The sequence below is a fragment of the Ixodes scapularis genome, unplaced genomic scaffold (assembly GCF_016920785.2).
Source record: "Ixodes scapularis isolate PalLabHiFi unplaced genomic scaffold, ASM1692078v2 ptg000500l_1__unscaffolded, whole genome shotgun sequence".
NCBI classification, from domain to species: Eukaryota; Metazoa; Arthropoda; class Arachnida; order Ixodida; family Ixodidae; genus Ixodes; species Ixodes scapularis.
The window spans coordinates 116,556-140,507 of record NW_024609990.1 but is presented as its reverse complement, the minus strand read 5'-3'; positions in this window follow the sequence as shown (position 1 = coordinate 140,507).

Genomic DNA, 23,952 nt, shown 5'->3' with positions numbered 1-23,952 from the left:
AACCACCCTTAGAACTTGAAGGACACATAAATCTAGGTGCTCAAAATGATTGTATTTTAACATTTTTTTAGTGGGATTTCGTACCTAAAATCATCGTCCACAGCCGTTTGCGCTGTTCTTCATCAGTCGTTGTCTTGTTGCCGTGTCTGGTGCTTCCACAAGCAACTAAACAGCTGGTGTTTGTTCTCCTAATATTTGCCATCTCTCCTCACATTTGCAGTGATATAAATGAAAATGAAGTGTGCAGTTGTGCTCCAAGAGCTCTTTTTGCTTCTCCAAAATGAACTTTTGGCTGCTCAAACAGCTGCTCCAAAATGGCTATGACCAATCACATCACTGCTTTTATCACCTGACCCAACTCTTTGCGCGTGGGTATGGCCGGGAGCGTGATGATGTGGCAAAAGAGAGGCGTATGACTAATCTAACGAGGACGTAGCTTCCACCACAGTCTCAGCTTAGAGGTGAATGGAGTATGGTAGCTGCAGCACCAATTATCGAAGTCTGCCATTATTTGGGCACATACTGTGGCTGATGTTGCTTGATGTTACAGAGAAAATTGCCTCATCTCAATTAACTTTATGCGAAATTGCTTGGTAGTCTGACAACACTGAGAGCTTCACTGTTTTAATGTTAGCAAGCGTTGTCGGTACTGAAGCACGGTGGAGGGCAGTGTGTGATGGCGCGGCAGCTGTGTTTTCCGCCTTCTGGCCATGGAACGGGGACGAACAGTTTAAACAACCTACCGCAACTGTCTGATGAAACTTTCGGAGGCCTGTGCACACGCTGGCGACAACCCGCAGTGTGTAAGCTTGTACAGTAAAGGCGAAGGACTTGCTCCGCTGCTTCGACGAGGTTGTTGCCAGCGTGCACAGGCCTCCTAGAGCTTCATCAGACAGTTGTGGTTGTTTGCTTAAATTGTTTGTCCACATTTCATAGTCAGAAGGCGGAAAACAGCTGCTGCGCTACCGTACACTGCCCGTACGGCTCTCTCTGATGCCTCCACCGTGCTTTGGTACCGACGACGCTTGCCAACATTAAAATGGCGACGCTCTCAGTGTTGTCAGATCACCAAACAATTTTTCATAAGGTCTATTGAGCCTCTTTGACTGGTTGCCATCTTTTTTTTTAAACATGGCATATATCGAAAGCTTTTGGTGTAGTGATTCGTTCCAGGTTGGATGCAAAAGTAACCGGAATGAATTTCTGAAAGGCGGGCTGTTTGTAGTACCAGCTTCCGCCGCTAGCAGCGCTTTGCAGCACCTCTTCCGAGCGAGTTTGCCGACTGGCATTGTCTGCTGTAAATATTTTTTCCAAGCACTTCAAAATCTTTTTTTTTTTTTTTTCGATGTCTGATATGAAAGAACAACATGGGGCTGTGAATTATTGCTTTAGGTAAAACTGTGCCAGAAACTCTTGTAATGCTTCAGAGAGCTTACAAGGAAGATGCTAATAAGAAATTGCAAGTGGTTTTCTCGCTTTAAGACTGGTGATTTTTTGATCGATGAGCAACCTCGTTCTGGGCGACCTTTAACCTCCTCAACTGAAGAAGAACACAAAAATATTTGGGCATTGATCACTCAGAGTTTGTTCCTCTTGGTGAATCTGTTAACTAGGTGTTTTACCGGAGAATTTTGCGACACTTGCGAAACTTAGTAAGGCAGAAATGCCCCGATAGGAGGGAAAGGGGGAATGATAGTTCCATCACAACAATGCCTCAGCAGACACTGTCCTGGCATGACACCGCTTCTCAACCTCCCATATTCTCAGGACCTTGCCCCGTGTGACTTTTTTCTGTTCACCCGTATGAAAAGTCTTGAAAGGAAATCATTTTATGGATGTGGAAGGTCCTTCAAGTCAGACATTGCAAAAAACAAGGAATGATTTTGAAGCGCTTGGGGAAATTCACAACATGCCGCTAGATCCTTAGCAGACGCCGCCAGTCGGCAAACTAACTTGGGAAGGGTGCTGCAAGAGGTGGATGCTGGTACTACGAATGCCCGGCCTCCTGAAATTCATTCCGGTTATTTTTGGGTACCCACTCATACTTTCTTTTATTGTTGAAACTTTGGTTTTATGGCGCAGTATCTTGCTTGGTGTAAACCATATCCCTTTTTGTGTTATACATATTTTCAGGTATTCTTTTTTTAAAATGGTGAAGTGACTGTGATGTTGCATATTTTGATGACTTAATATGTTTGTAATGCATACATAACATTGTTTTTTGGTTAAACGTTCCCTGTTTCCATGTAAGTTTTCTGGTTTGTTTCATATTCAAAGGGTTGTTTCTGGCTTTTGAAAGTATCATTACTATAACTATTATAGTTTGATAGTCCGGTGCTGGAAAAGGACTCCTTTTCAGATTTCCATTTCCACAATGTGTCAAAAGTACCTACAAGGTTGTTTTATGAGTTTTATTTATTTTTTAGAGGAAAATATTTTCAATATAAAATTGTATAATCAGGTTTGGAAAATAAAAGAATACAAACAATTGCCACCTGAGCACTTTGTCTTCATTATAGCCACTTTATATATATATATATATATATACACAGTATAGTTTTGGTTGTAATGTCCTAATAATTTGAGCTTAATACACTGTTTATATCAAGTGTCCCCATACTTGAAAAGTGCCAACCTTTTGTTGTCAACAGAAAACTGAAAGATTTAAAATAATTTGATATCGGTGTACATGTTTCCCAAAAGCAGCACAAAAAAAAAAGGAAGAAACCTTGGCTATGCTGGTTGTTTTTGTTTCTTTTACAGGTACCCCAATCCTTTTTTTTTTTTTTCACACGAGTATAATTTAGGGGATTCTAAAGTGGAGCGAGTGGAGCGACTCATCGGTCACACGATCAACACGGGAAAGTGTGCCGCCAGCGTTTGCCCGCTATAATTGTCACCTATTTTCAAGCACTAAATTTAAGTGACGAAAATAATCCCTGGAGAAGGGGAACAAGAGGGACAAAGGACAAACACAAATCTCCAAACACAGCTAGGTGACTGGTGCGCGACCGAAAAGATCCGCCTGGTCCGGGTATCGAACCCGGGACCTCTCCATTACAGGTGGAGCGCTCTACCAATTGAGCTAACCAGGGGTTAGACATCAGTAGAGCAAACGGGTTTTATCAGCCGCCACCAGTCTAACACCAACAAGGGTGAAGCTTGCAATTTTAAGGTTATGATTATAATGCAATTAAATGCAATTAAATTCGTCATTCTTGTCCAGCTCGCTTGCACATTTGCATTTAATTGCATTATAATCAAATTTAAGTGCTTGAAAAATTTAAGCCCAAACATATTTCTAGGCAAATTAAAATTGTAGAAACTTGTGTGCCTTTATTTATGGCTAAGGTAAGTACATTCATACAAAAAGAACAATGAAATTTCAAACCAGTAAAAAATTATTGAACATATCAAATATGCTACACTGGGCTTTTCTGCTACGTCCTTGCCAGCTGCAGTCTCGTGGCTTGTGGTATTCAAAGAAACAGTTGCGTCGCTTGCTCAGACTCGGAGTTACAATGCATTTCGCGCACACAACCGTGCTAAATGTGTTCACGCTGGGCACACAGTTCCTGCATCGAAGTCGGTTGCTCGCCATAGTTGGAAGATGCCCAACCCCGTCTTTTCTAACGTCATCTTGGGGATGACTTGGCGTGAACTTCCTCTTCTTCATCAGAGGCGAAGGCAGACTGACCGGCCATCCTCTTGGCGCATTTCCAGTAGAGATTGGGCTTTCTGATAAACTGGCAATGAAGGTTCTCAGCTTGAGTGGCCGCTCCTTCAGCTGATGGCTTTGGCGCCTGTGAATATTCCAGGCATTCACGACACAGATGAAGGTAGCATGATATATGAGGTACGTGTACCAGAGCCTCAATCGAATAGTGTATTTGTACAGCGACACCTGATAATTATGCTGGTCGATCCCCCCCCCCCCCCCCAAAGCTGTTGTACATACCAACAATTGCCGGGCGTGTGATGTCAATGTGGAGTTTGGTCTTCCGGTCATACCATTTGACTTGCTGAATTGACTCAACAGAGACGAAGTTTGACACTAGGGTGACAGCTTTCCTGTCAAACCAGCGAACTACCACAATTCCTTTGTCATTGTCAACTCTGTAGTCATGTGAGCCTTGCCCAACTTTTCTCAGAGTCTTCTCATCCTGGAGTTTGCAGTCTCTCAGCTGATTTTGCCTCAGAGTTCCAACGTACTGTATTCCTCTCGTTAGCCCTTCAACAAGGTTCAAAGAGCTAAAAAAATTGTCAGCTGCAACCTTGAAGTCTTCATTTGAACGTATTTCAGAGCAGATGCTCAGGACAGTATCACCCCAAGTCCAAAAATGTAGTTTTCTTTGGAGTGGCCTTGGTATACCTCGAACTGGTAAAGGACACCGGTTGTGCCTGCCCGTCCCCAAAGCGTGAAACCCCACGGCATCGGTTTGTTTGGGATGTACTGTTTTAGCGAGCTCCTTCCTGTAAATAACACCATTATCACATCCACCGCATTGAACTCTTCTGGTTCAATGCTCTAGAGGTTGTGCTGGAATAATAAAATCCATGGACGAATCTTCCACAACTTGTCCTCCTTCGCTTCTTTGGTGGTTTCCATGTTGTTTACAACATGCATGCATTGAATCAGCTTCAAGAAACGATTTCTCGACCTCTTGTCAGGGATAGGAGAATACCTTATCCCATTCTCGCAATAGCATATGACGTTCGGCATTTTGTAAGCCCCATTTTCAGGTATATTCTAATATACTGCTCCAGCTCTTGCAGAGTTGTGTCACGGAGCTGCCGTATTTCTGCGTACTGTACACATTTGTTTGCTCCACTCGCATAGTGAGCACATCAGTCCTTAGAAACTGGCGGAAAAGGAACAATGGTGAATCTATGGCATCCGGCTCAAAGAATACTTTGGAAAATTCAGCATGACTGTTTTGGAGCAATTCCTTTCGCCATTTGTTGTATGGACGAGAAGACGAAGCTACAGATGATCCGAAGGAATTTTCTACGGTTTCTTCATCATCACTTGTCTCAGAGGGCTCAGCCACGGCGGGGGGACTAATTTTCGTCACTTTCCGACAGATCACTAAAATCGCTGACATCTTCGCCAGCGACGATGTTGTTCAATATGTTCCTAACTTAGGAACCTAAAATTAGAAGGAACAAATCAATAAAAAAAAACGGTTAAAACGTGTACCATTCAAAGCTTTACCAAGAAAACGTATCAGAATTGGTACAAAAATTTTGCCATCAATTACGACCCACTGTATCGAAAATAATAATGCTTTATTTGGTTTCTAAAAACCCGGGCGACAGTGAAAAGGCTATTGCCCATGCCATAGAGGCCCACTGTACCCGCTACACAGACATATATACATTAAAAAAAAAAGAAAAAAAATATATATATATAAATTTTTGTACACTGGGATTTGGGTCGGATTGAGTGTCAGATCACAGTTCTTTCAGATGGATGGTTGCACATTTACACAGTTCCTTTATGTCCGCTTTGCTTTCAAATGTCCCTTGTGTGACGTCACTCGGGAGGGAGCGCCAGAGCTCGATGGTTCTCGGGAGGAGCGTGCTTCTATGACGCTCCGTCCGTCCAAGGAGGGGTTGTAGTTTATCGGCGCGATTCTTCCTCACATACCCTAGGAGAGGCGTAGGAGGGCCACCCAGCGTGCAGGCTAGGAGGCGGAGCTAAGCCACCTGCCTACGGACAGACAGGCAGTTCCACCCCACAGCTCCGAGAAGTTCCGGGGTGCCAATGTCCCTGTATTGCCTCAGCTGCGGCGGCGATTGGCGACGCAGGATAGCATAGGCCGCGCAGAAATTTGAAGCAACGTTACTAAGCGGACGGGACTCAAAAACAACAGCGAACGGAATAATGTGGTTGCGCAACACTTTCTGAGCAAAAAAAAAAAAAAAAAAAAAAAAGAAAGCGCCGAATTTAGGACGGCTTACTGTTTTTCGAGTAAAATGACGCCGACGGTACGCCTTCGAGCGAGCTGCTGCGTGCGGCCATCTTGCTCTAGCTGCCAGCGGCAGCCTGGCGGGGCCTTGCTGAACTACCCAAATCGGAAAACTCTGTCAGCGTATGAAAACCGATACTGCAGGCTTTGGTCTTAGCCATAGAGTTATTACAATAATAACGCTATGGTCTCAGCTTCACGCAATTTATTGTCACTTTTTGAGTTATCAAACTCCACGTAGCAAATATGATACGCTGGGCTTTGTGGGGTATATAACAACACAAGACTAAGAATTATGTTACCTCTAGCCGATTACTGACTAGGAATGCAGATATTATTGTAACCTTTGCTGCTATTACACGCGCGGAACGAGCATGGGGCAACATGGCATTAGTAAGCTTATCACTGCGTGAATCTGAAACCGAAACTGATCGGGAGCATGCCATGTGGTGTTACTTTAGCCGATTACTTTCATATCATGGTGCCTTTCAAAGCGTTAGATTAAGAGAAGTGTCTAGCCGGCCAATCTAAGTACTCAGAACAACTGTATACTAATAATACTTGCAGATACTTTTTGTATTCATCAACTAAACAGCGACAGTCACCTGCCTAATCCTTGTCAGAACCGGGTAGGGCATATATACGAATCGGGTCGGTTGGGTGGTCAGAGTAGAGAGTCGCGGTTGTGTTGTGTTGCAGTTGCTTGTGCCTTGTTGTACTGTTCATATGTATGTGCCCGTAACAGTGTTCGGTAACGTGGTTGGTGTGTTGGCGCATGAGTTGTCATAGGTGCAGTACGTACGTAGCTCTAGAGCTTCAGGAGAGTTAGTGAAGGAAGAGTCTTTTTTTACTGCATCTAGCGGTTACTACTACACCTCCTAGGTGGCGCAAGCTGCCGCCTGATTCAATAAGCTAAGTGTTGTGAAGTCCTGTAGCTATTGACTACAAACAGCTGGCTACGGTCCAGCCGTCCAGGCTCTGCGGTCCACTGGGCTCCCTACGTGCCTCTCAGATTGAAAACAATCGTAATAATTGTTTCACTCGGCCACCTAAATTATTGTTCTGTGTCGAAGAGCTGCGAAGTGCAGGCAGCAATGGATAACCACGTCGGTTGAGGTAGGCCCAAACAAGAAGAGATAGGGAAAAAAAAAAAAGAATGCGGGGCGTTGGTGCGAGTTGAACGCCTCCCGTCGTGTCGACGAAGGTGCCCAGCGATTCATCGCCGCAAACGACAAGCATACGTTGTCTTCAATAAAGTCAGCATACCCATTCCTCGCGTTACGATTTCTTTTTTGAGCGTTCTCCGCCGGCGGTAAAAATACAGTCAATCTAGCGAGATGCCGTCGGGTGCAATCGCGACGATTCCGGCAAACACGCTGCCGTCCTGCCCGCTAATAGGTACGGTACCGGTGTCTAAGGACGGATGTTTAGAGTGTCTGGTGGCGCCTGGAAGACGTCGAATAGGCGTATGCGCCCTATTCTCTAACTCGGCCGAAAAGCCGTGCTGTTCGCTAGGCCTTACCGGGGAATCCGAGCCTCGCTAACCGTCCGCCATGTTGCTTTTGGGGGTAGTCAAATTTCACTACCTGCTTTTTGACTACGTGTGGAGTCGTCATTTTTACCCTAGGGGTCGTTATATTTGGGACAACTTTTTACCACCCCAAAGGTAGTCACCTATGACTACCTTTTTTTTTAGAGTGTACTGGTTCACAGATTTACGTTTGACTCTGAACGGCTGTGTAAGGACCGCTTGAGACTGCTTATTATAGAAGCACTGGCGCCACCAGTCAAAAAGTCCGCGTATAAGCAGACTGGAGGTTTTGTAGTATTTGCAAGACCAAATTACGAGGGTCTCTTGCAACATTTTTAGATTTATTATATGCCCATGGTGTAATTAGTAAAGATATGCAGATCGGAAGTGCACCAAGACTTCTCAATAGATGGCGTCATTGTGATATTCTCATCATAGGCAGCAACAGGCAGTCGTAACGAAGTCGATCACAGTCAACTAAAGAGGTGCGAAAGAGCCACGCTTTTCAGTATCGATTGTAATGCATAATACGGTGCGAGCAATAAAATATATATAATTTTGCTGCGATTGGGGGGGGGGGGCCTAAACAAAAACAAAAAATAGAAAAGCTCGATGTGGTTGCTGTATGTCTGCATCCACTCATGCATAAAACACAAAAATGAAGAATAAAGTTGGAACTCATTTAATTATTGCTTCCTGCACATACAGCTCTTTGACTGTAAAAGATGCCTTGTGTGTTGCAATAAAATGTTCCGCGATGAGCTTAAATCCCGAATTAGTAACACCTTAAAAATGTATTCCAATATCTTGCAAACATTAAAGGGTATTATTGCGTACCATGAGTTAAAACCTCAGTCGGCTGCGTGATAGGTTGCAGTTTCTTCCTCTATGTCGGTAGTCGATAGTTCTAGTCGATGACGCCAGCTGGGGCATTCGGCAACATTAAAGTGCTACGGATATTATTAAAAGATAAAATATTGGCTGTGCGTGCCATTCTTGCGACGTCATAAGGCGTCGTACCATGTTCCTGCGGCCGTACCTTCTGCAGCATGCGTTTGGCACCATTGAATTTGTTCTTGGCAAGCCTTCCCAAGAAGAAAAGATTCGATGATGCCAAGAATGTATGTTGCAGAAGGAACGGACACAGGGGCATGGTACAGAGCAATGGCAGCTTACGTAACGTCTACGCAAGACATGTATTCCTTGATAAGACGAGCCAATGCGTGAACAGTTGAGTTGTCGGCACTCATCGGCCGGGACGACTTCAGAGGCAAACATATGACCAGGTAAACCAGTATGCAAAGCAAATACGCCCCATTGTGCGTCTTGAATTTTGTCTGGAATCAAGTCACCCACCAAACTACCAAGATTTATGAACCCCAAATGTTATGTCGACTAATACTTTCTTAAATGTAAACTATTAGGGTAATATAGAGCACGCGTTCACGTATGGTTTTGAAGATTATGTATCAGGAGAAAGATGCTGTTTTGTGAATCCAACATAAGTTGAATCAGGCCACCTCTCTAAAGTAAACTGCTGCATCAGCCTTCTATTGTTTTAGACATGACATTTAGTAAAATCATTGTCATTGCTCAGGATATTATTCCTCAATTGACCTTTCGCGAATGTTTGTCTCGCAACTGTGGGACGGAAACAAATTTATATCACAAAAAACGCTTTTATTTATGACAGCCCTCAGCCTAAATAATATTATAATTTTATACTTGGCTGCAAATACTATGCATGTGTGAATATTCAAAACATCCAAATGTTCGAGGAACATATTGTTCGGAATTCAAGGTGACTCGTGATAATTATGTCGTTTACAGTATACAGTATATTTTAGTTAAAATATTCTATATATTATCCTATAAACAATTTAGAAGGCATCAGATAATCCAGCTCTATCCCCGTCACACTCCAAGGTAAAAAGAAAATATGAAAAGAGTTGTTAGTTTGTACGTACCATCCGGTCTATTTCGTTGAGTTCGAAATCAGCACTAACGAATCCTCAAGGCATCGCCATAGCATGTTCATTCGTAAGCCATCTGTACGAAATGATTGTTTTAAATACAGGTTTTTCCCCTGCCAGATTCTGCTCTCTCGTCAGCATCCCTTAATGCCTTTTTAGAAAGTAAACATAATATTGTCGAATGTGACAGTCGTGAAAAGCCGAATTGTACAAATACGGACCAAGTTTCTGCTTTTTTGTGAAATGTTAATACCTGTGCTGCTTTCGGTTTTGTAACTTTTTCCTGTGCGCTTTTAAGTGTATGAAGCGGTCTTGTGCAATCCAGTCTCTTGTTTAATTACTCTTTGTATAGTGGTTACTTACTTTCATCTTTTATTTTTGTATACCAACTTCTATAATAGCCCAATGGGCTGACAGTATCAATAAATGAAATGATGAATGAATTAGTTATGCTGAAATTCCAGAACCATATCCTTGGTGTGATATGGCTTCCGCGCTGGTCCCAGGTTATGGTAGTGTGCCAACCTGCAACGGTACATGCATTAGTTTCATGTCATATTTCTACCCGTGAAAACAAAAAGACGAATATTTGTTTTCTCCGAAATAAAAAAAAAAATTAACTTCAGGTTTTTTTTTGGGCTAAATTAAGCTAGTCATTGCGAGCATATCATACACGAATAAGTCACTTCTGTAATTTTCATAAATCTAGAATTGGACGACTTTTTAACCTGCTTCAATATACAAGTATGGACTAGGTTTGTAATTCAACTGTAACAACATAAGTAATGTATTGTTATGAATACATACAATCCAGCCTTATGGTTTCAAAGTCTATACTTATTAAGAGTAGGGTAAAATATACTTCAACAAACCTGCCATTCCTCCTCTCTACTGAATGTCATGTACGGGTTGCCTTTGTCCTCTTCCTGGAGAAAAAGCAGACAAAGCGTCCTTGCCATGCTCCTGATGCGCAGCACTTTTTTTTTCCAAAAGCTGCGGGCTGCCAGTACACACAACTTTCAGTCGATCTTGCCGACTCTCGGATGAATGTTCGTTCAACTTTTTGAGACGTAAACGCTGCCTTTCAGGTGCATCTGAATCTAAATCAGAAACAAAACCAATGTTAGCCTCTTTGCATTCATTTTTGTGATCACATATATAAAAGGGGCGAGCAACCAGTGCGGCTTAAATTTAGGATAAGCACTTTCATGTGTATGTTTTTAGATAGTGTCATGAAGGAGTCAATATCAAGTTCGACGCAAGTATGTAAAATATTGCTATTAAATATTTTTCATATTTACACACTTCACCTTATGGCATGCACCGAAATAGGAACACGCGCACAAACTTGTTAGCCAGAGCCCTGCACAATAGCAGTATGTCAGTAGCTGTTTGCCTCCAAATGTTCTGGAACTGCAATAATGTTCCTGTCCAGCCGTAGCGTATAATCGGTCGTAGCTTCTTAAAAAACTCTTTTTTTTTTTCTGTAGACTGCTAGAAATCTTGCTAGGTGGCGCAAGTTACCGCCCCATTCCAAATAGTTTGCTCGAGTTATTTGAGCATGTAAGTTCGGCACTCGTTTTTCTGTCTAGCGGCTCCGTCGCATCTGCCGCACTGCTACTACAGTGTACTAGAATACTTGGGTAGTGTTGGGACCGGAGCGGCTCGGCAACGGGAGCTCGTGAGGCCGCGTGTATTGACAGTTCGTGGCGGCGCTGTAGTCGAGTTATCCGGCTCGCGCAGCCCGCCTTTTTTTTTTTTTTTTTTTTTTTTTTTCTCTTTTTGAGCGGTGCATGTAGCGAAAGCTAGGAGCGCGAGCTCATAGCTTTGGCAGCTGCCCTTGGTGCACGGGAGCTCGTGCCGCCGAGATGTGCCCTAGATCAAGGAGCTCGCGCTTGTAGCCTTTCCTGCGGTACAACACAAGGTGAAACCGAGTATAGGGCACGTACAAAAAATCGGTATTTTCAAATCTTTTTTTTTCTTAATTTTTGCGGTAGGCAAAGGGTTAATGAAATGTTTGATGGGCCATGTTGCAATTGCAGCTTTAAAGGGAGCCATCATTAAAGGCCAACTTAATTTAAAAAGTTCGCGAACAAACATCGAGCTTTGAGCGAAAGTAACAAGGCGTTCGTTTTTGTTGTGTTTGTCCGTCCATTTTGGTTTCTTCCTCAAGCTTAATTATCTCTACCAACCCGCTCGTTCTGTCCTGAGATATTCATCGCTAAAATTTTGCATTTCTTCACTTAATTAAAAAAACTGCGCGCTGAAAGCGCGAATGAGGTTGTGCTGATATTGATGCGTAGAAGAATGACGCAGGTTGTTTCTGTCCCCTCGTCACTAACTCGACAGCGTTTCTTCGGTGGACTCGCCGGCGCCACAGATCAAGACGACTAAGTTACTATTCTACGTATTATTTTCATAACGCGGTTTCTGAATCAAGCGAAGAAAGGCAAACTTTTACGATTAATTTTGCGAACTTCGTTGCCTTTTCGCGAATTGTCCAAATTGTGTTTGCCTATAATAATGACTCATTTTAAAACTGCAATTGCACCATGGCCAATTGAGCCGTTAATAAACAAGTTAACTAACAGATCTTGGTTCATTATTAAACATTGCAACGGTTATTATTCACCCATTCATTGTCCACCGAACCCTACAGATATAACGAAAACGGCATCCATATATCTGCCACATTCTTTTTTTGTAAATTATGTAAAGTTCTGTAAAGAATAAAACAAAAACACCCTGAATGTCTGCGTGAACCAGATACGCCCCCTGTGGAACCATGGGTGTTTCCCTTCGAATACCCAGCTCAGGCGAGACTTACCTGGTTGTCAGAGAGCAGCTGCCGGTTAAATGTATTGTTGTGAGCGTTTAGGTTTCAGGTGGTTTACCCTCAAGAGGATCATACGCTCATATTGTAACCACACTCTAAGAAAAAGTGAGCACCCCCCCTAGTCATCGTGCGTTTTGACGGCTGTAACTACCCCCACAGGCTTACCTAACTACCCACTGGGCTCGAGCCATTGAGAGTTAGCACCCTGTTGGAAGGTGACAAGCATGGGGTAGTCACGTTTTATAAACTCTTGAATTGAACATTCAAGTGCATGCAGTCGTTTAATAGTAGAAGTCACTTAAAAAATCTCAAAAAGTACTTAGAACTTGTTTTCTTTGTGTGTTGGTTATTATTTATTCAAATTTAAACCGCTCGAAACAAGCGTGTGGCCCATTTCGCCTAAACTGGCAGAAAACAAACAAGTACAGGCAACATTGGTACGCACCTACTAAAACCCGAGGCAGATAAAAAGTAGAGCACTATATAGCTCCTTCGGAGCAGAGTAGCGCAATCTAGAACGCCGTCTCTCGGCGACTAGCGGCGAACGCCCGGAGGTTCCAACTGCGGTCAGAAATGCATGGAGAACGTGAGAAAATCGTTGTTTCTTCAGTTTTGTGGGGATGTGCGGAATGGAAATCATTTTTGACATAATAATGAAACAGTTTAGAATAATATGCGATAAGTTTTGTGCCATACAAGGACGTAACTTTTTTTTTAAAAATTGCCTGAGCGGAATTATGCAGCAGACGACACGGCGACGTCACACCATTCACGTGACCCGCTCCGGCCAACCCGAAAAGCCCATCTCCGCTGCGAGCAAAAATCGTCTGCTTCAAACGCCATTGCCTTGGAAATTGCCTTCTCAAAATTTGCACACGCATCCGATAATATTAAAACTTTTATAAAGTGTTTAGCGCTTTACTAACTTCACGACAGGCTAGTTTTGAAAAATGTGAACTCGCCGTTAGTTTTTTAATCAGCCGTGTTATGTCGATCTCCATGTATTCTCCCATAGGGCGGGCCGCCTCCTGGAACCCTGAGTACCACGTGACTCGCGCCGAGCCGCTCTGTCGGCCATGTTGTCGGCAAAACACGGGGTTCAAAGGATTGCGCTACTCTGCTCCGTATGAGCTATATAGTGCTCTAATAAAAAGTATCGCGGTTGTCCTTTTTGGCTCCGTCGCGGGTTTTACGATGAACAACAGTAAACAACAGCTGGCAGCTGGCGTCGTGCGCGAGGAATTTAACCACATCTCTAGAAAAGCACAGAAAGCTACGCACAGGCGTGAGTTGACTTGAATGTTCGTCGGACGAGATACTCTTGTCGTCTTTTATTGTGCGGTTCAGTAAAGAGCGTGCTCTCAATAAAGGTGTGATCGGTCAGTTTTGCGTGCAGTTCAGTTGCAAATGGCCTCCTCGGTTCCGCCCGTTCCGCCGAACTTGCGCTCCTGTCGTACCCAATTTTTTTGCTTGTAAGTGCAGTGAAGTATGAAGCATTGCACACCACGACTCAGGCCGGACGGGACGAACCTACACAGATATCTGCGATCATGTTCGTGTATTTCACTATTTCTCTGTCTCGGGAGACATGATTCGCCTTCACTGGCTCATTTGGCACATTTCATCGAGCATACTCGATAAAAAAAAAAAGCTCAAACAAGTGTGTGTCATCCAAGGCGGAGTACTTCGAAAGGGACTAGGATTTCAGGCCTTCCAGCACGCGTTCCTTTTATCTATATAAAAGATTCCAAGTAAATTTCCAAAAATAAGGCATTGGCAAACATATACGTGCTATTTGTTTTAGATTTTTTTTTTTTTTAGAAGTACTGCTGGAGACGACAGCAGGTGCAGCGCAGAGAACTATGTTCTCGGCGTTCTTTGATGCTCAACAGCTCATTCAGGGCTCATTCACACTGGAAGCGGATCCGCGTTCGCAAAGCGGTTGCGAACGCGGTTGTATAAGGATTCAGTACAATTGCACGCGCACACGATGACATCAAATGCGCGTGCAATTGCACTGGATCTTTATACAACCGCTTTCGCAACCGCTTCGCGAACGCGGATCCGCTTCCAGTGTGAATGGGGGGTCACACTGGAAGCGGATCCGCATTCGCAAAGCGGTTGTGAGCGCGGTTGTATAAAGATCCAGTCCAATTGCACGCGCACTTGATGTCATGGAGCGCGCGTGCAATCGTACTGGATATTTATACAACCGCGTTCGCAACCGCTTTGCAAACGCGGATCCGCTTCCAGTGTGAGCACGACTGTGCTTCGTATGAAGCGTGGAATCCAATTCAAGGAATCATCTTCGCACGCGATGTAAGCAGCAGGGATGCCCTGGTTTCTCGCTGCCGCAACGCAGTCAGACGCAGTCAAACGCCACTGTCTGAACCAGGCTTTACATAATTTAGCATACGTATTTCGCGTTCGTTGCAGGTGAAGGCACGGGCCCGAAAGGGGCAATTCTGCACTGTCCTCTTGGCGCGAGCGCGAGCGCATAGAACGCATATTTGAAAGACACGCGCTTAAGCAAAAACAATTGTAGCGAAAAGAAGAAAACTGAAACAACGCTTCGGGGAGGACCGGCGGACGGGCTTTGCTAGAATCACCTGCGCGTGCTCAGTGTACTCAACATTTACTCAACCGCCGCTGAAGTCATTCGGATATGTAAAAAGAGAAAAGAAAATGCATCAGCGTGTTCAGAAAGTTGTGATTGCAGAAATTGTTTTCGATAATTAATACAATTAATTAAACAGTCTTCTGTATACTTAAGGTGTAGGCTAGCGAGAAAACGAAACTGATCAAAACGTGACGTGTAGCAACTATACAAATTTATTCATAACCTGCAGTTCACTTTTGCAATGGATTACATTAGAGATACGAGCGCTTTCCTAAGGGCAGTAGAGGAAAATAATATATACGCGTAAACCTTGCACAGTCTTTTCGTATTTATGCAAAATATGACAGTGGTCACCATCCTAATCGGTCACAGAAAATACAGCAGTATATAAGGTGGCGGTGTCGACTAGACGTGTGTATAGGAATGTAGAGTGTCAATATCTCATATAGTACCTTGTGCTGTGTCTGAACGCGTTCCTGTGTAGAATGCTATGGTGTCTGTATGTCGGGTATGTGTGAAGTGTGTAGTAGAATATGTACATACGTGAATGTTTGGCGAGGCGCTGAACACAAAGAGTGTTGGTTCCGTTTTTTTCCTAGTTTGAGCCCTGTCCGTTAGGTGGCGCGTGGCGCCGCCCAATTCAAGGAGTCCCGCGTTTATGTGTTACTTATTTGAGTGAAAAACATGGAGGCGTTCCATGGCTCTACGGAGCTGACGGAGCAGCCCCGAAGGGTTCGGTTCTCAGCCTCTCGTCCCAGTGGGATCAGTCTCATAGCCAGTTGAATGGGTGTTCCGTGCGGTGAATAGCGCGAAGTGCGTGCACAAACGCGGTGAGGGTTACCAGGGGCTTGGAAGTGGATAACGAATGCTAACAGGTGAGCAGGAGCATTGAACGATCGGAACCGACGCCGCTTGAATCGGTGATGCTTCGCCTCGCCGCTGTCAACCGAAACCGCCGGATCACTTGCGGCAAGCAGAGCAAGGAGACGCTCTGTTCAATAAAGATATCATTCCATTTGTCGCTATACGATTCCTTTCTTGAATGTTTTCTGGTCGCGAAGTAAATGCAGCCGGCCGCGCGAAAGCAGTCGCGGACAACCCCCTCAAATGCCCCCCCTTCCTTTCACATCGTCGTCTCTACTCGTAATACGCGCGGTGTCCGTGGTTCGAGGCGCGTTTTGGAGTGCTTCAGTGCGCACGGAAGGCCGCGAACGGGCGCACGCACTTGAGAATCGTATTTTAGCAAAAAGCAGTCCAGCTCGCTAGGCCTTACTCGTACTGCTCCACTGTCGCTTGCCAGCGGCCATGCTGCTTTTGGGGGTGCTCACTTTGACAACCTGTTGATTGCGTGCCGTGTGATTACCCGTGGGGTTGTCAGTATAACGAAGGTGGGGTAGCGATATCTGTGACGGCTTCTGACTACCCCAAAGCTAGTACCCCACGACAACCCTTTTGTTGAGAGTGCATGTATGCGCTGCACATTGTAGCCATTATTTCAATGCCGTGCTGTAAACTATTACAACTTTTTCCTTGCCTGATCTACGTGTGCTCATATTTTCTGCTCAAAATGATGTGAAATAGTTTCTTGTTTTCTTTGAATCTTATAAAGCATTACTTGTTCAGCCCACATTGTCTCAGTTTTTGAACTTAAGTTAAATGTTAAAACGCGTGATAAAAATTGTCACGGCTTATAAGCCATTTCTTACAAGTGAACGTCGGGTGATTCTCGGATGGTCGTGGCAGCCACGAAGAAATAGAAGATTCTCACCCCTTTGCGACCGTCGCTTGGGTGGTTCGTCGCATAAATGGACACAAGAATGAGTGACAAGTGAAGCGAGCTGATTAAGGTCAAGAAAAAGAAGACGGGCAAAAAAGAAGACAGAGAAGTTAACCTGGGGTATTAAAAACATACTAAAACAATCTCGAACTTTAGTATGTGCTGTTTCATTCCGTTATAAAATAAGATAGAAAAAAAAAAAAAAAAAAACTTCCGAGTTTTAGATATCCCTTTGAAATATCTCATGTTCGGCATTTGCGACCAAGGAAATGGGCATTTCATTTAAAATGCTCACCATCCGACAAACCGAAACCGCTTCTTTAAAGTCGGATTTGTTTTTATGTAAAGGAAGGGTAATGTAGCTTGTACCGTCCAATACATTGAAGCATCATGTTGCTAACGATCGTGCCGCAGCGTAATTGATGCCGCGGTACGACCGCTGGCAGGTCGTAGCTGTATCAGAAATCCTACGGGCACTCCACCAAAGCGGCACCAAAGATTCATATTTTCGCGCGTGCAGCCGCGCATGCGCACACCTTCCGGATAATGCGCCGGACGCGACACCTGTCGCGATCAATACCACGCGCTTCAGGCGAGCCCCTTCGGTCCCAACACTACCCAGGTATTCTAGTACACTGTAGTAGCACTGCGTCGTAGCCACCACAGGTAGCCACAGTGGTCGTAGCTACCGACGCCGCCGACCGCCGACGACGCACGTACGTACCTTTGCACGTAGCTACGTCCGCCACTTGGAGGCTGTTAACTGTGTATAAAAGGCATCGAACGAACACAAACGCGTCTTGTGTGCTCTCGATTCGGCTGAAAGGCGCGCGGCTCGCTGGGCTCGTCTCTCGCCTGTTCTCGGCTGCTGGCCGCCATGTTTTATGAGCACGCTCAGCCAACACGCTCAACAGTGTTTAGCGGAAGAAAAACACGGTGTATCGTGTTAAGTTTACACGGCACCTCATGTGTAGACTAAAACACAAATGGCTGCGTGTAAAACGAACACGTTTCGACGTGTCCGCTATGGGACAACGGTTTACACGTCTGGGCGTGTTATTTTTGCTAACAGTGTATGACAACAGCTCCGGAGCCGTCTTTCTACTATCAAATCAACATGACCGACAATATCGCTCAGTTACTTGGTCGCGACGACCAACGGACATTTATTTTTCTACGTGCTCTTCTGGCGGGTCCCGATTTTAGGCAGCAAGAAAAGAGAAGGAAGCACTGGAAACCGGCCACGACGAACACGAACGCTAAATACACAAACTCCCGGAAAAAGCGACAACGGCAACCATGACACCGACCGAGCGAGCTCGGCAGAGTTTAGGCCTAGCAGGTACTCCGACTCGGCGCAGCGTTGCTCCGACGGTCCTTGTCCAAGACAGTGTGCTTACGACCGGCTGTCTTGCTGAATGAAATACCCGCCCGCGCGACCCTTGTGGACCCTTCCCGTATTATAGTTTGATCGCTGACCTCAATTTTAGATTATTAGGTCAATCTCTTCCCCTTGTCATCTCCTTGTTTTCCGAGGCAGCGGTGACGAACGCTGTCGTCGAAGAGGGACTCTCATCGATTCTATCTCCTTGTTTTGTGTGATATGGAGCTCAAATAAACGTCGCTTGGATTACCTTCGCAACACGGTATGTACACTTTGTTCGTAGTGTGCCATTTTTTATCCTGACACGACTGTGCGTCACTGTCTAGCTATAACAGTTCGTGAGAGCTACGCAATGCCGGTCCCACCTTTCTTTGCCGAGTGTCACGTCAGTATCGAGTGGTAATCGTAAAAGATCGGTCTCCAAGCACTTCGATCAAACGCGCGCGTACAACCCGAGTGTGCACAGGTATTTACGTGGCTCTTGCTGACACTCTCGTAGTTGAAACGCTGCAAACGCATCGTTTTTAACGTCGGCTGGCTCCTGCACCTCTGAGGCCGCGAAAAACGCCGCGGCGATTTGTTTCCATCTACGTCGCTTTGCAAACGACTGGCACGGGCCGTCTTTTCCAACTATGACAGTTTGGTTGACTTCGGGGGAACGAGCGTGGAGCATACCCCGAAGGAGTGCGCGAAGTAAAGGGGTGAAGATGTCACGAAAACCGGATATGACGTCATGGACGTCAGACTACTACTCTGCCCCTTGCTCTGCCCCTTATCGACCTCCGAAAAAGGCGTCCCTCCCGCGACATGGCCCAATAGGCAACCGGCAATGCAGTTTGGCACTAGACGTTGCGCCATTTAGCGGCTGCGAAATAAAGAAACTGGGTAGGCCAGGCCGTGATGGGTCGCGGGCAAGGAGGTTAGAAGTACTAGGAGGGGGTACGTTGCAATATTGGTGAAGCCTAGTCATAAAAAGTTTAAACGATGTTGTAGCCAACGTGACCATATATCTCTCTGGCAATTGGTGCGCGTGACATGTCACGTATGAGATGGATGGTTGATTGTAGAATGATTCTTTGTAGGCTTGCGCGCGCTCCGTCTGGTAGGTTTTATCAGATCGAGGGCTAGACGAAGGCTAGGTACGGTCACGTGATGTGGTCCCGTTGGCCTGATAAGTCAGGTGAGTACGGAGGAAAATGAGAAAGAGGCGAGGTGTCAAGGGAGTATGGCTTGTGTAGGCTACGCGGCTGGCGTCATGTTCTCTCCTACGGTCCTACCCTTCTATCCTCTTTGGTCGCGGGGACTGCGGGCGGGCGCATTTAGAAACCACGTGTGAACGTGGTGTGCCTTCTTCCAACCGTTTTTCATAAAAGTACGTCCCAACTTCACGTCTCTATCACCTCACCGGGTTCCAGCGACATCTCGCCTACTCCTAGAGTTCCTCCAAAAAATAAACGTCGCTACTGCTGCGTTTTGCAGACTAGTCGGCGAAATAACATATTTATATAAGTTTTTTTACGAGTCACTTGGACAGCCACATAGAGAAATACGATAGGAACAATCGGGCCGATTGTTGCTTCGCTGTGACGTCGAGAATCAGGCGATCAGGTCTTCAAGCGAGAGGTCCGTCGGCCCGTTCCGGCATTCGTAGTTGTACGCGTGCATAGCCGTTCGGCACGCGCGGTCGCAACCAAAACCTTCCAAACCTCCAAAACTTCAAATGGTGGATTTTTGTAGCACAAAGTTTTGTTTGTTTCGCCAACCAAATTTAATGCTGAGTTTGGTAACAGATGTGACGGCGTGCAGGAACCAGGATGCAAAACCTTTTCTTCGGAAAAAGCTCATGCGAAGCGTAAATATCCTCACACGTACACCCGCCGGCAATATGAAGGTGAACACCTTACCTGGTTTCTTGCCTATTTTACGGCTTCCTAAAGCTATTTTAACTCTCAACGTCTCAAATAGTACGTGGCTTCGGGGTCTAAACTGTGCGTTCTAGCCCTCTTCTGGAAGGGAGCTTGTTCCAAAACTTGCAGGAGCGTCAAAAACAAGAAGAGGCCTGTTCACCTTTAAATCGCTCACGGCTGTACACTTTGTTGCCTGTCGCCTTTTTACAAAGGCTTGTGTACTGTTCTCTAGCGTGCAAAGTTTGGTCAAGCGCCCCCTTTGAGAACTGGGGGCGCTTGACCCCCAGTTATCAAAGGGGGGGGGCAAGGCATGTGTTTTGCCCCCCCCCCCCCCCCCCCCCCCCCCCCAGAAACAGCCGCCACTGGGCAGGGCAAACACTAGCCGGCGGCGCCCAAGGGATACCAAGGGCACCGCCCCTGTGGGGCGGGGGGGGGGGGTCTGGTCCCCCCCCCCCACACTTAAAAACAAGTTGGTACGCCAGTGCTGTTGTGTCACTTCCTGGGAGACGAGCGAAGCATAGACCGATCGGGCGACCACAAGTAGTGAAGACAACTCAAACTGGTCTCCAAATGACGACTCTAGAATATTCTCTAAACACATGGACCTATCAAGGCTCCCGAAGGTCTTAAAAAACCGCATAAAAGAACCAGGGACATGGCACGCAGGTGCACTCGGGGACTGCTAAAATCGGGGTCGCCGCCGCTCGCAACGGCCCGACGGGCAGACTGGTCGCCCCATCAACAGAGACGCCTCAGCTTGTGGCTTTTGCTTTTCGTGCATATCTGTCTCCGAGGCATGTTTCTTTCCGCGGCATTTGTCTCCACGGTCCTTTCCAGGTGTGTCTCCAAGCATTCCGGTGCTTCGATAGCCGGCAATGCTGCAGTCGTCGCCAGAGCGAAGCGTGTTTCAGAGGTCGGCTACACGGTTATTCGTGTATGACTGAACCAAAACACGTTCTTTACAATTTCGCATGATTTTTGAATGAATATCCATTACCCAACGTGTAAATTTATGCTGACTTGTGTAAAGAGCGTGTTTTTCATTCTAAATATTCACCAAATAAACGGGACTTGCTAACAGTGCACTCGGCTGAAAACGTGGACATTTAGGGTTTACTACTAATAAACTCCCTGCTCAACCTTCTCTAATAAAACACATCACGAAAATTCTAGTTGGCAAGTACTGCGAAGTTCGTTTGTCGGATATATCAGGGCAAATGGTTAATTCCACGTTAAATTCGTCCACTTTTTGTTTCAGGGGCTCTACCTTAACTCGCAAAAGATGCAGAACTCGAACCAATGCTTTGTACGAGAAGCGTATGATCAAGCCATTGAATAGTACCAATGTTTAGCAGCCTTGTAACACTATATATCCCAAAATTACCTAATACGTTGGACGAGAAACCTCAAGGGTGGAGTTGTGAACTCTTTGCATAAAACTACATACAACGAAAACAAAATTGGCAGAATAAAACAGCCGATGTGTGACTTGACCAAAAACAGATGCTTTTGTCGGGTTTAGGGACTACGCATGTAGAAAATTTTCTTAATATTAATCGCCAATAACAGGCGTCGGCAATCTTTTTTGCTGCCGCAGGCCAAATCGACGCAAAAAAAAGACGGAGCGAAACGGACGGAAAAACGGAGTGGGGGGAGTCAACTTATGGCAGCGCTTCAACTGTTGGAGCAACCTGGGCAGGCACACGTGTGAGATATTTGCGTAACGCAACTTTAGTAAGAGCCCGTCCCTCTGGCCAAGAAAAATAACAATTGAACAAATGTTATTTTTCTTGGCCAGAAGGGAGAACACAATGGAAGAAAACACAATGGAAGAAAGAAAGTTTCGCAGTAGACTGCGTTGCGTATAAGGCTTTGAGTATCTTATGCTAGCGAGCTAGCACTCGGCGAGGTACCTCTGGTTTCCATTCAAGATGCGAAAACAGGCGTTGTTTTTTTATTTAAGAGCAATACAGTTCCCGCTGAAAAATTATTTTGTCGTGTTCAGAACCTTTATTTCAATATAAAATAAAAGACAGACCAAGAAAGTCAGATAGCTGGCAATAATGTCATGCGGTAGGCTGCATCTACGTCAATGCTTACGGCACTTCATGTTTGGCATCTACTACTCTGTGTGTTTTGACCCGTAATTATTTTTGCTATAATCATTGCTTATGTTTTGGCGCTTCACCCAACAGCCTAAACGATGAAGGTAGTACTAGGCTGGAAGCGTGAACATTTAGGTTTTACTACTAATAAACTTCCTCCTGAACCGCCTCTAATAAAGTACATCACAAAAACTCTAGTTGACAAGTTCCGTGAAGGTCGGTTGTCGTGTATATAAGGGCAAAAAGTTAACTCTACGTCGAACTCGACCACTTCTCTTTCAGGGTCTCTGCCTTACCTCGGAAAAGATGCAGAACTCGAACCAATGTTTTGCATGAGAAGAGTAGGTATGAGCCATTAAATGACCCGGGGCTTAACAGTTTTAAAACAGTATAACTCACAAAAATAACTGATACGTTGGACGAGTGACCTCAAGGGTGGAGCTGTGAACTCTTTGCATAACTCAACATACAACAAAAACAAAATTGCCAAAATAAAACACGAGCAACATAGAAATAGGCCTGTAGTTTGCCATGTTGTTCTTGTCATCCTTTTTTTTTAAAAAAAAACGATGATCTTAGCTATCTGCATATTTTTTGGAAACACCAGAGCCGCAAACAGATTAAAAATTTAGGTCAGACAGGGTGATGCGACATTTATCACATTTTTACATTTATCGCGACAAGCTTAGCCATGCTTCGAGCCTGGTGTGGCAGACTGCAAAACAGCGGATTATGCAAATAAAGTGTTCATGAAACAAATAAAATATATGTAGCAAGAAAGTAATAATTTTTTTTTGTATAAGACATTACAAAAGTATGTCGAAAGCAAATAATTACTTTGGGAGAAAGTTGTAATTATGATGAAGTACATTTTGTTGTGGTAATTTTTAATGTAATTTAATTCCATTTTAGTTGTGTCAGGCAAGGTAATTAGTACTGTTATTTATTTGGAAAGCAAAAGTAATTTGGCAACCTCCGGCCGAGTGGTACAATGCGCAAAGCTTTTCTCCGTTCCTGAAAGCTCTAAATCCTATCGACTTAGAAATCGAGACTTTTTTTAAAATTTATTTGTCTTTTTACTTTAGGCCCTGCCGTAAGAGGATGATAATTTGGAAACATCTACGTGTTCCGCTTGGTTTGCGAATAGAAACAAGTGAATATAGCACAGGTAACAAAATACACTTATCATCGTGTATATACACAAATAATAAAATCAAGTAAAATTGTGATGATTGTATTGTAAATGTGATGTAAAAAAAAGAAGCAGAATAGCTTTTGAACTCTTTCTTGCAACTCAGTTACGATTGAATCATTAGGCATTCTAGTAATCTGAAATTGTTATACCATATCATAGCTGCAAAATAAAATAAAATATACAGGTTGAACTTTGAACGTTTTTTGTTTTTTTTTTCAACTCTTATACGAATTGAAAACCCTACACAAATGTCATGTAGGGTTTTATGTTGTTGGTTTTTTTGCGGGGGAAAGGGGGGGGGGGGGGTGCGACATCTTTATGGGAATAAGTAGCTTCTTACCGAGGCAATTTACTGGCTCGCTTTTTATTTCTAAAACAAGCGGAAGAGATATGCATTCTGACCATCCCTCTTTGATGCCTTTCAAGGCATCGGTGTTATGTCGGTGAGGGAGCGACCAGGGAATAAACCAAGAAACTTGTTTAAAAACGCGAAAGACCCCTTTCGAAATTCCCGGGCCGACTATTAGAAGGTCGGAACCACTGCCCAATGGCGGAACAACTGACATTGTGAAATGTGCAAGTCATTCCATAAGATAGTGAACGTCGCAGCGCGGCCAACGCTAGGAGCAGAGGAGACAATCAAACAGCGTCG